The sequence below is a fragment of the Garra rufa genome, chromosome 12 (genome assembly GCF_049309525.1).
Source record: "Garra rufa chromosome 12, GarRuf1.0, whole genome shotgun sequence".
NCBI classification, from domain to species: Eukaryota; Metazoa; Chordata; class Actinopteri; order Cypriniformes; family Cyprinidae; genus Garra; species Garra rufa.
This window is the reverse complement of record NC_133372.1, coordinates 24,843,082-24,852,585: the sequence shown is the minus strand read 5'-3', so window position 1 is coordinate 24,852,585 and position 9,504 is coordinate 24,843,082. Positions and strand designations below refer to the sequence as shown.

The following is a 9,504-nucleotide window of genomic DNA, read 5'->3' as shown; positions in this document are numbered from 1 at the left end:
GTGCTTTTACTCAAGATAACATTTGTGTAATAAGTAGTAGATGTTTGCAGACATTGTAATGACTACACACGTAGGTCAAAAGTCTGATAAATAGGTAGTTAAAGATTGCTTGGAGATACTGGGGATTGAACCCAGGAGCTCATACATGCAAAGCATGCGCTCTACCACTGAGCTACATCCCCATAGAAAAATGACTTTTGGGCATCTGTAGGTATACAAATTCTGTTAATCCCAGTAGAGGGCAGATAAAAAGAATGAATTGAAGCTCTTTTGCATGAAACGCAATAAACATTGAGTAGCATTTGGAGAGGCTGGGGATTGAACCCTGGACCTCATACATGCAAAGCATGCGCTCTACCACTGAGCTACATCCCCGTTGCAAGAATGACTTTTGGGCATCTGTAGGTATACAAATTCTGTTAATCCCAGTAGAGGGCAGATATAAGGATTGAATTGAAGCTCTTTTGCATGAAACGCAATAAACTTTGAGCAGCATTTGGAGATGCTGGGGATTGAACCCAGGACCTCATACATGCAAAGCATGCGCTCTACCACTGAGCTACATCCCCATTGTGAAAATGACTTTTGGGCATCTGTAGGTATACAAATTCTGTTAATCCCAGTAGAGGGCACATAAAAGGATTGAATTGAAGCTCTTTTGCATGAAACGCAACAAGCATTGAGCAGCATGTGGAGATGCTGGGGATTGAACCCAGGACCTCATACATGCAAAGCATGCGCTCTACCACTGAGCTACATCCCCTTTGCTAAAATGACCTTTGAGCATCTGTAGGTATACAAATGCTGTTAAATCCAGTAGCTGGCAGGTCACAAGACCAAACTGAAAGGCTTTTACTCAAACTTGCTGAAAATGCATTAAAGCTTTAACAGAGCTTGGAGATGCTGGGGATTGAACCCAGGACCTCATACATGCGAAGCATGCGCTCTACCACTGAGCTACATCCCCTGATAAAAGGTGTGCTTTGTTTGTGTGTAGTTACAAGTGCTTTTACTCAAGATAACGTCTGTGTAATAAGTAGTAGATGTTTGCAGACATTGTAATGACTACACAGGTAGGTCAAAAGTCTGATAAATAGGTAGTTAAAGATTGCTTGGAGATACTGGGGATTGAACCCAGGACCTCATACATGCAAAGCATGCGCTCTACCACTGAGCTACATCCCCGTAGAAAAATGACTTTTGGGCATCTGTAGGTATACAAATTCTGTTAATCCCAGTAGAGGGCAGATAAAAGGAATGAATTGAAGCTCTTTTGCATGAAACGCAATAAACGTTGAGTAGCATTTGGAGATGCTGGGGATTGAACCCAGGACCTCATACATGCAAAGCATGCGCTCTACCACTGAGCTACATCCCCGTTGCAAAAATGACTTTTGGGCATCTGTAGGTATACAAATTCTGTTAATCCCAGTAGAGGGCACATATAAGGAATGAATTGAAGCTCTTTTGCATGAAACGCAACAAGCATTGAGCAGCATTTGGAGAAGCTGGGGATTGAACCCAGGACCTCATACATGCAAAGCATGCGCTCTACCACTGAGCTACATCCCCTTTGCTAAAATGACTTTTGAGCATCTGTAGGTATACAAATGCTGTTAAATCCAGTAGCTGGCACATCACAAGACCAAACTGAAAGGCTTTTACTCAAACTTGCTGAAAATGCATTAAAGCTTTAACAGAGCTTGGAGATTGAACCCAGGACCTCATACATGCGAAGCATGCGCTCTACCACTGAGCTACATCCCCTGATAAAAGGTGTGCTTTGTTTGTGTGTAGTTACAAGTGCTTTTACTCAAGATAACGTCTGTGTAATAAGTAGTAGATGTTTGCAGACATTGTAATGACTACACAGGTAGGTCAAAAGTCTGATAAATAGGTAGTTAAAGATTGCTTGGAGATACTGGGGATTGAACCCAGGACCTCATACATGCAAAGCATGCGCACTACCACTGAGCTACATCCCCTTTGCTAAAACGACTTTTGAGCATCTGTAGGTATACAAATGCTGTTAAATCCAGTAGCTGGCACATCACAAGACCAAACTGAAAGGCTTTTACTCAAACTTGCTGAAAATGCATTAAAGCTTTAACAGAGCTTGGAGATGCTGGGGATTGAACCCAGGACCTCATACATGCGAAGCATGCGCTCTACCACTGAGCTACATCCCCTGATAAAAGGTGTGCTTTGTTTGTGTGTAGTTACAAGTGCTTTTACTCAAGATAACGTTTGTGTAATAAGTAGTAGATGTTTGCAGACATTGTAATGACTACACACGTAGGTCAAAAGTCTGATAAATAGGTAGTTAAAGATTGCTTGGAGATTGAACCCAGGACCTCATACATGCAAAGTATGCGCTCTACCACTGAGCTACATCCCCATGGCAGAAATGGTAGAGGACCAAACTGAAAGGCTTTTACTCAAACTTGCTGAAAATGCATTAAAGCTTTAACATAGCTTGGAGATGCTGGGGATTGAACCCAAGGCCTCATACATGCAAAGCATGCGATCTACCACTGAGCTACATCCCCATACAAAAATGACATTTGGGCATCTGTAGGTATACAAATTCTGTTAATCCCAGTAGAGGGCACATAAAAGGAATGAATTGAAGCTCTTTTGCATGAAACGCAACAAGCATTGAGCAGCATTTGGAGAAGCTGGGGATTGAACCCAGGACCTCATACATGCAAAGCATGCGCTCTACCACTGAGCTACATCCCCTTTGCTAAAATGACTTTTGAGCATCTGTAGGTATACAAATGCTGTTAAATCCAGTAGCTGGCACATCACAAGACCAAACTGAAAGGCTTTTACTCAAACTTGCTGAAAATGCATTAAAGCTTTAACAGAGCTTGGAGATGTTGGGGATTGAACCCAGGACCTCATACATGCGAAGCATGCGCTCTACCACTGAGCTACACCCCCTGATAAAAGGTGTGCTTTGTTTGTGTGTAGTTACAAGTGCTTTTACTCAAGATAACGTTTGTGTAATAAGTAGTAGATGTTTGCAGACATTGTAATGACTACACACGTAGGTCAAAAGTCTGATCAATAGGTAGTTAAAGATTGCTTGGAGATACTGGGGATTGAACCCAGGACCTCATACATGCAAAGCATGCGCTCTACCACTGAGCTACATCCCCACGGCAAAAATGGTAGAGGACCAAACTGAAAGGCTTTTACTCAAACTTGCTGAAAATGCATTAAAGCTTTAACATAGCTTGGAGATGCTGGGGTTTGAACCCAGGACCTCATACATGCAAAGCATGCGCTCTACCACTGAGCTACATCCCCATACAAAAATGACATTTGGGCATCTGTAGGTATACAAATTCTGTTATTCCCAGTAGAGGGCACATAAAAGGAATGAATTGAAGCTCTTTTGCATGAAACGCAACAAGCACTGAGCAGCATTTGGAGATGCTGGGGATGGAACCCAGGACCTCATACATGCAAAGCATGCGCTCTACCACTGAGCTACATCCCCGTTGTGAAAATGACTTTTGGGCATTTGTAGGTATACAAATTCTGTTAATTTGGAGATGCTGGGGATAGAACCCAGGACCTTTGCTAAAATGACTTTTGAGCATCTGTAGGTATACAAATTCTGTTAATCCCAGTAGAGGGCAGACAAAAGGAATGAATTGAAGCTCTTTTGCATGAAACGCAAAAAACATTGAGCAGCATTTGGAGATGCTGGGGATTGAACCCAGGACCTCATACATGCAAAGCATGCGCTCTACCACTGACCTACATCCCCGTTGCAAATGACATTTGAGCATCTGTAGGTATACAAATGCTGTTAAATCCAGTAGCTGGCACGTCACAGGACCAAACTGAAAGGTTTTTACTCAAACTTGCTGAAAATGCATTAAAGCTTTAACAGAGCTGGGAGATTCTGGGGATTGAACCCAGGACCTCACACATGCGAAGCATGCGCTCTACCACTGAGCTACATCCCCTGATAAAAGGTGTGCTTTGTTTGTGTGTAGTTACAAGTGCTTTTACTCAAGATAACATTTGTGTAATAAGTAGTAGATGTTTGCAGACATTGTAATGACTACACACGTAGGTCAAAAGTCTGATAAATAGGTAGTTAAAGATTGCTTGGAGATACTGGGGATTGAACCCAGGAGCTCATACATGCAAAGCATGCGCTCTACCACTGAGCTACATCCCCATAGAAAAATGACTTTTGGGCATCTGTAGGTATACAAATTCTGTTAATCCCAGTAGAGGGCAGATAAAAAGAATGAATTGAAGCTCTTTTGCATGAAACGCAATAAACATTGAGTAGCATTTGGAGAGGCTGGGGATTGAACCCTGGACCTCATACATGCAAAGCATGCGCTCTACCACTGAGCTACATCCCCGTTGCAAGAATGACTTTTGGGCATCTGTAGGTATACAAATTCTGTTAATCCCAGTAGAGGGCAGATATAAGGATTGAATTGAAGCTCTTTTGCATGAAACGCAATAAACTTTGAGCAGCATTTGGAGATGCTGGGGATTGAACCCAGGACCTCATACATGCAAAGCATGCGCTCTACCACTGAGCTACATCCCCATTGTGAAAATGACTTTTGGGCATCTGTAGGTATACAAATTCTGTTAATCCCAGTAGAGGGCACATAAAAGGATTGAATTGAAGCTCTTTTGCATGAAACGCAACAAGCATTGAGCAGCATGTGGAGATGCTGGGGATTGAACCCAGGACCTCATACATGCAAAGCATGCGCTCTACCACTGAGCTACATCCCCTTTGCTAAAATGACCTTTGAGCATCTGTAGGTATACAAATGCTGTTAAATCCAGTAGCTGGCAGGTCACAAGACCAAACTGAAAGGCTTTTACTCAAACTTGCTGAAAATGCATTAAAGCTTTAACAGAGCTTGGAGATGCTGGGGATTGAACCCAGGACCTCATACATGCGAAGCATGCGCTCTACCACTGAGCTACATCCCCTGATAAAAGGTGTGCTTTGTTTGTGTGTAGTTACAAGTGCTTTTACTCAAGATAACGTCTGTGTAATAAGTAGTAGATGTTTGCAGACATTGTAATGACTACACAGGTAGGTCAAAAGTCTGATAAATAGGTAGTTAAAGATTGCTTGGAGATACTGGGGATTGAACCCAGGACCTCATACATGCAAAGCATGCGCTCTACCACTGAGCTACATCCCCGTAGAAAAATGACTTTTGGGCATCTGTAGGTATACAAATTCTGTTAATCCCAGTAGAGGGCAGATAAAAGGAATGAATTGAAGCTCTTTTGCATGAAACGCAATAAACGTTGAGTAGCATTTGGAGATGCTGGGGATTGAACCCAGGACCTCATACATGCAAAGCATGCGCTCTACCACTGAGCTACATCCCCGTTGCAAAAATGACTTTTGGGCATCTGTAGGTATACAAATTCTGTTAATCCCAGTAGAGGGCACATATAAGGAATGAATTGAAGCTCTTTTGCATGAAACGCAACAAGCATTGAGCAGCATTTGGAGAAGCTGGGGATTGAACCCAGGACCTCATACATGCAAAGCATGCGCTCTACCACTGAGCTACATCCCCTTTGCTAAAATGACTTTTGAGCATCTGTAGGTATACAAATGCTGTTAAATCCAGTAGCTGGCACATCACAAGACCAAACTGAAAGGCTTTTACTCAAACTTGCTGAAAATGCATTAAAGCTTTAACAGAGCTTGGAGATTGAACCCAGGACCTCATACATGCGAAGCATGCGCTCTACCACTGAGCTACATCCCCTGATAAAAGGTGTGCTTTGTTTGTGTGTAGTTACAAGTGCTTTTACTCAAGATAACGTCTGTGTAATAAGTAGTAGATGTTTGCAGACATTGTAATGACTACACAGGTAGGTCAAAAGTCTGATAAATAGGTAGTTAAAGATTGCTTGGAGATACTGGGGATTGAACCCAGGACCTCATACATGCAAAGCATGCGCACTACCACTGAGCTACATCCCCTTTGCTAAAACGACTTTTGAGCATCTGTAGGTATACAAATGCTGTTAAATCCAGTAGCTGGCACATCACAAGACCAAACTGAAAGGCTTTTACTCAAACTTGCTGAAAATGCATTAAAGCTTTAACAGAGCTTGGAGATGCTGGGGATTGAACCCAGGACCTCATACATGCGAAGCATGCGCTCTACCACTGAGCTACATCCCCTGATAAAAGGTGTGCTTTGTTTGTGTGTAGTTACAAGTGCTTTTACTCAAGATAACGTTTGTGTAATAAGTAGTAGATGTTTGCAGACATTGTAATGACTACACACGTAGGTCAAAAGTCTGATAAATAGGTAGTTAAAGATTGCTTGGAGATTGAACCCAGGACCTCATACATGCAAAGTATGCGCTCTACCACTGAGCTACATCCCCATGGCAGAAATGGTAGAGGACCAAACTGAAAGGCTTTTACTCAAACTTGCTGAAAATGCATTAAAGCTTTAACATAGCTTGGAGATGCTGGGGATTGAACCCAAGGCCTCATACATGCAAAGCATGCGATCTACCACTGAGCTACATCCCCATACAAAAATGACATTTGGGCATCTGTAGGTATACAAATTCTGTTAATCCCAGTAGAGGGCACATAAAAGGAATGAATTGAAGCTCTTTTGCATGAAACGCAACAAGCATTGAGCAGCATTTGGAGAAGCTGGGGATTGAACCCAGGACCTCATACATGCAAAGCATGCGCTCTACCACTGAGCTACATCCCCTTTGCTAAAATGACTTTTGAGCATCTGTAGGTATACAAATGCTGTTAAATCCAGTAGCTGGCACATCACAAGACCAAACTGAAAGGCTTTTACTCAAACTTGCTGAAAATGCATTAAAGCTTTAACAGAGCTTGGAGATGTTGGGGATTGAACCCAGGACCTCATACATGCGAAGCATGCGCTCTACCACTGAGCTACACCCCCTGATAAAAGGTGTGCTTTGTTTGTGTGTAGTTACAAGTGCTTTTACTCAAGATAACGTTTGTGTAATAAGTAGTAGATGTTTGCAGACATTGTAATGACTACACACGTAGGTCAAAAGTCTGATCAATAGGTAGTTAAAGATTGCTTGGAGATACTGGGGATTGAACACAGGACCTCATACATGCAAAGCATGCGCTCTACCACTGAGCTACATCCCCATGGCAAAAATGGTAGAGGACCAAACTGAAAGGCTTTTACTCAAACTTGCTGAAAATGCATTAAAGCTTTAACATAGCTTGGAGATGCTGGGGTTTGAACCCAGGACCTCATACATGCAAAGCATGCGCTCTACCACTGAGCTACATCCCCATACAAAAATGACATTTGGGCATCTGTAGGTATACAAATTCTGTTATTCCCAGTAGAGGGCACATAAAAGGAATGAATTGAAGCTCTTTTGCATGAAACGCAACAAGCACTGAGCAGCATTTGGAGATGCTGGGGATGGAACCCAGGACCTCATACATGCAAAGCATGCGCTCTACCACTGAGCTACATCCCCGTTGTGAAAATGACTTTTGGGCATTTGTAGGTATACAAATTCTGTTAATTTGGAGATGCTGGGGATAGAACCCAGGACCTTTGCTAAAATGACTTTTGAGCATCTGTAGGTATACAAATTCTGTTAATCCCAGTAGAGGGCAGACAAAAGGAATGAATTGAAGCTCTTTTGCATGAAACGCAAAAAACATTGAGCAGCATTTGGAGATGCTGGGGATTGAACCCAGGACCTCATACATGCAAAGCATGCGCTCTACCACTGACCTACATCCCCGTTGCAAATGACATTTGAGCATCTGTAGGTATACAAATGCTGTTAAATCCAGTAGCTGGCACGTCACAGGACCAAACTGAAAGGTTTTTACTCAAACTTGCTGAAAATGCATTAAAGCTTTAACAGAGCTGGGAGATTCTGGGGATTGAACCCAGGACCTCACACATGCGAAGCATGCGCTCTACCACTGAGCTACATCCCCTGATAAAAGGTGTGCTTTGTTTGTGTGTAGTTACAAGTGCTTTTACTCAAGATAACATTTGTGTAATAAGTAGTAGATGTTTGCAGACATTGTAATGACTACACACGTAGGTCAAAAGTCTGATAAATAGGTAGTTAAAGATTGCTTGGAGATACTGGGGATTGAACCCAGGAGCTCATACATGCAAAGCATGCGCTCTACCACTGAGCTACATCCCCATAGAAAAATGACTTTTGGGCATCTGTAGGTATACAAATTCTGTTAATCCCAGTAGAGGGCAGATAAAAAGAATGAATTGAAGCTCTTTTGCATGAAACGCAATAAACATTGAGTAGCATTTGGAGAGGCTGGGGATTGAACCCTGGACCTCATACATGCAAAGCATGCGCTCTACCACTGAGCTACATCCCCGTTGCAAGAATGACTTTTGGGCATCTGTAGGTATACAAATTCTGTTAATCCCAGTAGAGGGCAGATATAAGGATTGAATTGAAGCTCTTTTGCATGAAACGCAATAAACTTTGAGCAGCATTTGGAGATGCTGGGGATTGAACCCAGGACCTCATACATGCAAAGCATGCGCTCTACCACTGAGCTACATCCCCATTGTGAAAATGACTTTTGGGCATCTGTAGGTATACAAATTCTGTTAATCCCAGTAGAGGGCACATAAAAGGATTGAATTGAAGCTCTTTTGCATGAAACGCAACAAGCATTGAGCAGCATGTGGAGATGCTGGGGATTGAACCCAGGACCTCATACATGCAAAGCATGCGCTCTACCACTGAGCTACATCCCCTTTGCTAAAATGACCTTTGAGCATCTGTAGGTATACAAATGCTGTTAAATCCAGTAGCTGGCAGGTCACAAGACCAAACTGAAAGGCTTTTACTCAAACTTGCTGAAAATGCATTAAAGCTTTAACAGAGCTTGGAGATGCTGGGGATTGAACCCAGGACCTCATACATGCGAAGCATGCGCTCTACCACTGAGCTACATCCCCTGATAAAAGGTGTGCTTTGTTTGTGTGTAGTTACAAGTGCTTTTACTCAAGATAACGTCTGTGTAATAAGTAGTAGATGTTTGCAGACATTGTAATGACTACACAGGTAGGTCAAAAGTCTGATAAATAGGTAGTTAAAGATTGCTTGGAGATACTGGGGATTGAACCCAGGACCTCATACATGCAAAGCATGCGCTCTACCACTGAGCTACATCCCCGTAGAAAAATGACTTTTGGGCATCTGTAGGTATACAAATTCTGTTAATCCCAGTAGAGGGCAGATAAAAGGAATGAATTGAAGCTCTTTTGCATGAAACGCAATAAACGTTGAGTAGCATTTGGAGATGCTGGGGATTGAACCCAGGACCTCATACATGCAAAGCATGCGCTCTACCACTGAGCTACATCCCCGTTGCAAAAATGACTTTTGGGCATCTGTAGGTATACAAATTCTGTTAATCCCAGTAGAGGGCACATATAAGGAATGAATTGAAGCTCT

General features: G+C 42.5%; 43 non-coding genes across 43 annotated transcripts; all 43 read right to left on the bottom strand.

The window, feature by feature from the left end:
• Positions 1 to 110: 110 nt before the first annotated feature.
• On the bottom strand, positions 111 to 182 carry trnaa-ugc (transfer RNA alanine (anticodon UGC)). Its single transcript has one exon. It is a non-coding gene; the product is annotated as a tRNA-Ala (tRNA).
• Positions 183 to 303: 121 nt separating this feature from the next.
• On the bottom strand, positions 304 to 375 carry trnaa-ugc (transfer RNA alanine (anticodon UGC)). The gene has a single exon. It is a non-coding gene; the product is annotated as a tRNA-Ala (tRNA).
• A 122-nt stretch (positions 376 to 497) lies between these two features.
• Positions 498 to 569, bottom strand: trnaa-ugc (transfer RNA alanine (anticodon UGC)). The gene has a single exon. It is a non-coding gene; the product is annotated as a tRNA-Ala (tRNA).
• A 122-nt stretch (positions 570 to 691) lies between these two features.
• trnaa-ugc (transfer RNA alanine (anticodon UGC)) lies at positions 692 to 763 on the bottom strand. Its single transcript has one exon. It is a non-coding gene; the product is annotated as a tRNA-Ala (tRNA).
• A 132-nt stretch (positions 764 to 895) lies between these two features.
• trnaa-cgc (transfer RNA alanine (anticodon CGC)) lies at positions 896 to 967 on the bottom strand. The gene has a single exon. It is a non-coding gene; the product is annotated as a tRNA-Ala (tRNA).
• A 146-nt stretch (positions 968 to 1,113) lies between these two features.
• trnaa-ugc (transfer RNA alanine (anticodon UGC)) lies at positions 1,114 to 1,185 on the bottom strand. The gene has a single exon. It is a non-coding gene; the product is annotated as a tRNA-Ala (tRNA).
• A 121-nt stretch (positions 1,186 to 1,306) lies between these two features.
• Positions 1,307 to 1,378, bottom strand: trnaa-ugc (transfer RNA alanine (anticodon UGC)). Its single transcript has one exon. It is a non-coding gene; the product is annotated as a tRNA-Ala (tRNA).
• A 122-nt stretch (positions 1,379 to 1,500) lies between these two features.
• trnaa-ugc (transfer RNA alanine (anticodon UGC)) lies at positions 1,501 to 1,572 on the bottom strand. The gene has a single exon. It is a non-coding gene; the product is annotated as a tRNA-Ala (tRNA).
• Positions 1,573 to 1,913: 341 nt separating this feature from the next.
• On the bottom strand, positions 1,914 to 1,985 carry trnaa-ugc (transfer RNA alanine (anticodon UGC)). Its single transcript has one exon. It is a non-coding gene; the product is annotated as a tRNA-Ala (tRNA).
• A 132-nt stretch (positions 1,986 to 2,117) lies between these two features.
• On the bottom strand, positions 2,118 to 2,189 carry trnaa-cgc (transfer RNA alanine (anticodon CGC)). Its single transcript has one exon. It is a non-coding gene; the product is annotated as a tRNA-Ala (tRNA).
• Positions 2,190 to 2,477: 288 nt separating this feature from the next.
• On the bottom strand, positions 2,478 to 2,549 carry trnaa-ugc (transfer RNA alanine (anticodon UGC)). The gene has a single exon. It is a non-coding gene; the product is annotated as a tRNA-Ala (tRNA).
• Positions 2,550 to 2,670: 121 nt separating this feature from the next.
• On the bottom strand, positions 2,671 to 2,742 carry trnaa-ugc (transfer RNA alanine (anticodon UGC)). Its single transcript has one exon. It is a non-coding gene; the product is annotated as a tRNA-Ala (tRNA).
• Positions 2,743 to 2,874: 132 nt separating this feature from the next.
• Positions 2,875 to 2,946, bottom strand: trnaa-cgc (transfer RNA alanine (anticodon CGC)). Its single transcript has one exon. It is a non-coding gene; the product is annotated as a tRNA-Ala (tRNA).
• Positions 2,947 to 3,092: 146 nt separating this feature from the next.
• trnaa-ugc (transfer RNA alanine (anticodon UGC)) lies at positions 3,093 to 3,164 on the bottom strand. The gene has a single exon. It is a non-coding gene; the product is annotated as a tRNA-Ala (tRNA).
• Positions 3,165 to 3,243: 79 nt separating this feature from the next.
• On the bottom strand, positions 3,244 to 3,315 carry trnaa-ugc (transfer RNA alanine (anticodon UGC)). Its single transcript has one exon. It is a non-coding gene; the product is annotated as a tRNA-Ala (tRNA).
• Positions 3,316 to 3,436: 121 nt separating this feature from the next.
• Positions 3,437 to 3,508, bottom strand: trnaa-ugc (transfer RNA alanine (anticodon UGC)). Its single transcript has one exon. It is a non-coding gene; the product is annotated as a tRNA-Ala (tRNA).
• A 201-nt stretch (positions 3,509 to 3,709) lies between these two features.
• Positions 3,710 to 3,781, bottom strand: trnaa-ugc (transfer RNA alanine (anticodon UGC)). Its single transcript has one exon. It is a non-coding gene; the product is annotated as a tRNA-Ala (tRNA).
• Positions 3,782 to 3,911: 130 nt separating this feature from the next.
• Positions 3,912 to 3,983, bottom strand: trnaa-cgc (transfer RNA alanine (anticodon CGC)). The gene has a single exon. It is a non-coding gene; the product is annotated as a tRNA-Ala (tRNA).
• Positions 3,984 to 4,129: 146 nt separating this feature from the next.
• On the bottom strand, positions 4,130 to 4,201 carry trnaa-ugc (transfer RNA alanine (anticodon UGC)). The gene has a single exon. It is a non-coding gene; the product is annotated as a tRNA-Ala (tRNA).
• Positions 4,202 to 4,322: 121 nt separating this feature from the next.
• Positions 4,323 to 4,394, bottom strand: trnaa-ugc (transfer RNA alanine (anticodon UGC)). Its single transcript has one exon. It is a non-coding gene; the product is annotated as a tRNA-Ala (tRNA).
• Positions 4,395 to 4,516: 122 nt separating this feature from the next.
• Positions 4,517 to 4,588, bottom strand: trnaa-ugc (transfer RNA alanine (anticodon UGC)). The gene has a single exon. It is a non-coding gene; the product is annotated as a tRNA-Ala (tRNA).
• Positions 4,589 to 4,710: 122 nt separating this feature from the next.
• On the bottom strand, positions 4,711 to 4,782 carry trnaa-ugc (transfer RNA alanine (anticodon UGC)). Its single transcript has one exon. It is a non-coding gene; the product is annotated as a tRNA-Ala (tRNA).
• A 132-nt stretch (positions 4,783 to 4,914) lies between these two features.
• Positions 4,915 to 4,986, bottom strand: trnaa-cgc (transfer RNA alanine (anticodon CGC)). The gene has a single exon. It is a non-coding gene; the product is annotated as a tRNA-Ala (tRNA).
• A 146-nt stretch (positions 4,987 to 5,132) lies between these two features.
• trnaa-ugc (transfer RNA alanine (anticodon UGC)) lies at positions 5,133 to 5,204 on the bottom strand. The gene has a single exon. It is a non-coding gene; the product is annotated as a tRNA-Ala (tRNA).
• Positions 5,205 to 5,325: 121 nt separating this feature from the next.
• trnaa-ugc (transfer RNA alanine (anticodon UGC)) lies at positions 5,326 to 5,397 on the bottom strand. Its single transcript has one exon. It is a non-coding gene; the product is annotated as a tRNA-Ala (tRNA).
• Positions 5,398 to 5,519: 122 nt separating this feature from the next.
• trnaa-ugc (transfer RNA alanine (anticodon UGC)) lies at positions 5,520 to 5,591 on the bottom strand. The gene has a single exon. It is a non-coding gene; the product is annotated as a tRNA-Ala (tRNA).
• Positions 5,592 to 5,932: 341 nt separating this feature from the next.
• trnaa-ugc (transfer RNA alanine (anticodon UGC)) lies at positions 5,933 to 6,004 on the bottom strand. Its single transcript has one exon. It is a non-coding gene; the product is annotated as a tRNA-Ala (tRNA).
• A 132-nt stretch (positions 6,005 to 6,136) lies between these two features.
• Positions 6,137 to 6,208, bottom strand: trnaa-cgc (transfer RNA alanine (anticodon CGC)). The gene has a single exon. It is a non-coding gene; the product is annotated as a tRNA-Ala (tRNA).
• A 288-nt stretch (positions 6,209 to 6,496) lies between these two features.
• On the bottom strand, positions 6,497 to 6,568 carry trnaa-ugc (transfer RNA alanine (anticodon UGC)). The gene has a single exon. It is a non-coding gene; the product is annotated as a tRNA-Ala (tRNA).
• Positions 6,569 to 6,689: 121 nt separating this feature from the next.
• Positions 6,690 to 6,761, bottom strand: trnaa-ugc (transfer RNA alanine (anticodon UGC)). Its single transcript has one exon. It is a non-coding gene; the product is annotated as a tRNA-Ala (tRNA).
• A 132-nt stretch (positions 6,762 to 6,893) lies between these two features.
• trnaa-cgc (transfer RNA alanine (anticodon CGC)) lies at positions 6,894 to 6,965 on the bottom strand. The gene has a single exon. It is a non-coding gene; the product is annotated as a tRNA-Ala (tRNA).
• A 146-nt stretch (positions 6,966 to 7,111) lies between these two features.
• Positions 7,112 to 7,183, bottom strand: trnaa-ugc (transfer RNA alanine (anticodon UGC)). Its single transcript has one exon. It is a non-coding gene; the product is annotated as a tRNA-Ala (tRNA).
• A 79-nt stretch (positions 7,184 to 7,262) lies between these two features.
• trnaa-ugc (transfer RNA alanine (anticodon UGC)) lies at positions 7,263 to 7,334 on the bottom strand. The gene has a single exon. It is a non-coding gene; the product is annotated as a tRNA-Ala (tRNA).
• A 121-nt stretch (positions 7,335 to 7,455) lies between these two features.
• Positions 7,456 to 7,527, bottom strand: trnaa-ugc (transfer RNA alanine (anticodon UGC)). Its single transcript has one exon. It is a non-coding gene; the product is annotated as a tRNA-Ala (tRNA).
• A 201-nt stretch (positions 7,528 to 7,728) lies between these two features.
• On the bottom strand, positions 7,729 to 7,800 carry trnaa-ugc (transfer RNA alanine (anticodon UGC)). Its single transcript has one exon. It is a non-coding gene; the product is annotated as a tRNA-Ala (tRNA).
• A 130-nt stretch (positions 7,801 to 7,930) lies between these two features.
• On the bottom strand, positions 7,931 to 8,002 carry trnaa-cgc (transfer RNA alanine (anticodon CGC)). The gene has a single exon. It is a non-coding gene; the product is annotated as a tRNA-Ala (tRNA).
• Positions 8,003 to 8,148: 146 nt separating this feature from the next.
• trnaa-ugc (transfer RNA alanine (anticodon UGC)) lies at positions 8,149 to 8,220 on the bottom strand. Its single transcript has one exon. It is a non-coding gene; the product is annotated as a tRNA-Ala (tRNA).
• A 121-nt stretch (positions 8,221 to 8,341) lies between these two features.
• On the bottom strand, positions 8,342 to 8,413 carry trnaa-ugc (transfer RNA alanine (anticodon UGC)). Its single transcript has one exon. It is a non-coding gene; the product is annotated as a tRNA-Ala (tRNA).
• Positions 8,414 to 8,535: 122 nt separating this feature from the next.
• trnaa-ugc (transfer RNA alanine (anticodon UGC)) lies at positions 8,536 to 8,607 on the bottom strand. The gene has a single exon. It is a non-coding gene; the product is annotated as a tRNA-Ala (tRNA).
• Positions 8,608 to 8,729: 122 nt separating this feature from the next.
• Positions 8,730 to 8,801, bottom strand: trnaa-ugc (transfer RNA alanine (anticodon UGC)). Its single transcript has one exon. It is a non-coding gene; the product is annotated as a tRNA-Ala (tRNA).
• A 132-nt stretch (positions 8,802 to 8,933) lies between these two features.
• trnaa-cgc (transfer RNA alanine (anticodon CGC)) lies at positions 8,934 to 9,005 on the bottom strand. Its single transcript has one exon. It is a non-coding gene; the product is annotated as a tRNA-Ala (tRNA).
• Positions 9,006 to 9,151: 146 nt separating this feature from the next.
• trnaa-ugc (transfer RNA alanine (anticodon UGC)) lies at positions 9,152 to 9,223 on the bottom strand. The gene has a single exon. It is a non-coding gene; the product is annotated as a tRNA-Ala (tRNA).
• A 121-nt stretch (positions 9,224 to 9,344) lies between these two features.
• trnaa-ugc (transfer RNA alanine (anticodon UGC)) lies at positions 9,345 to 9,416 on the bottom strand. The gene has a single exon. It is a non-coding gene; the product is annotated as a tRNA-Ala (tRNA).
• Between the last annotated feature and the right edge of the window lie 88 nt (positions 9,417 to 9,504).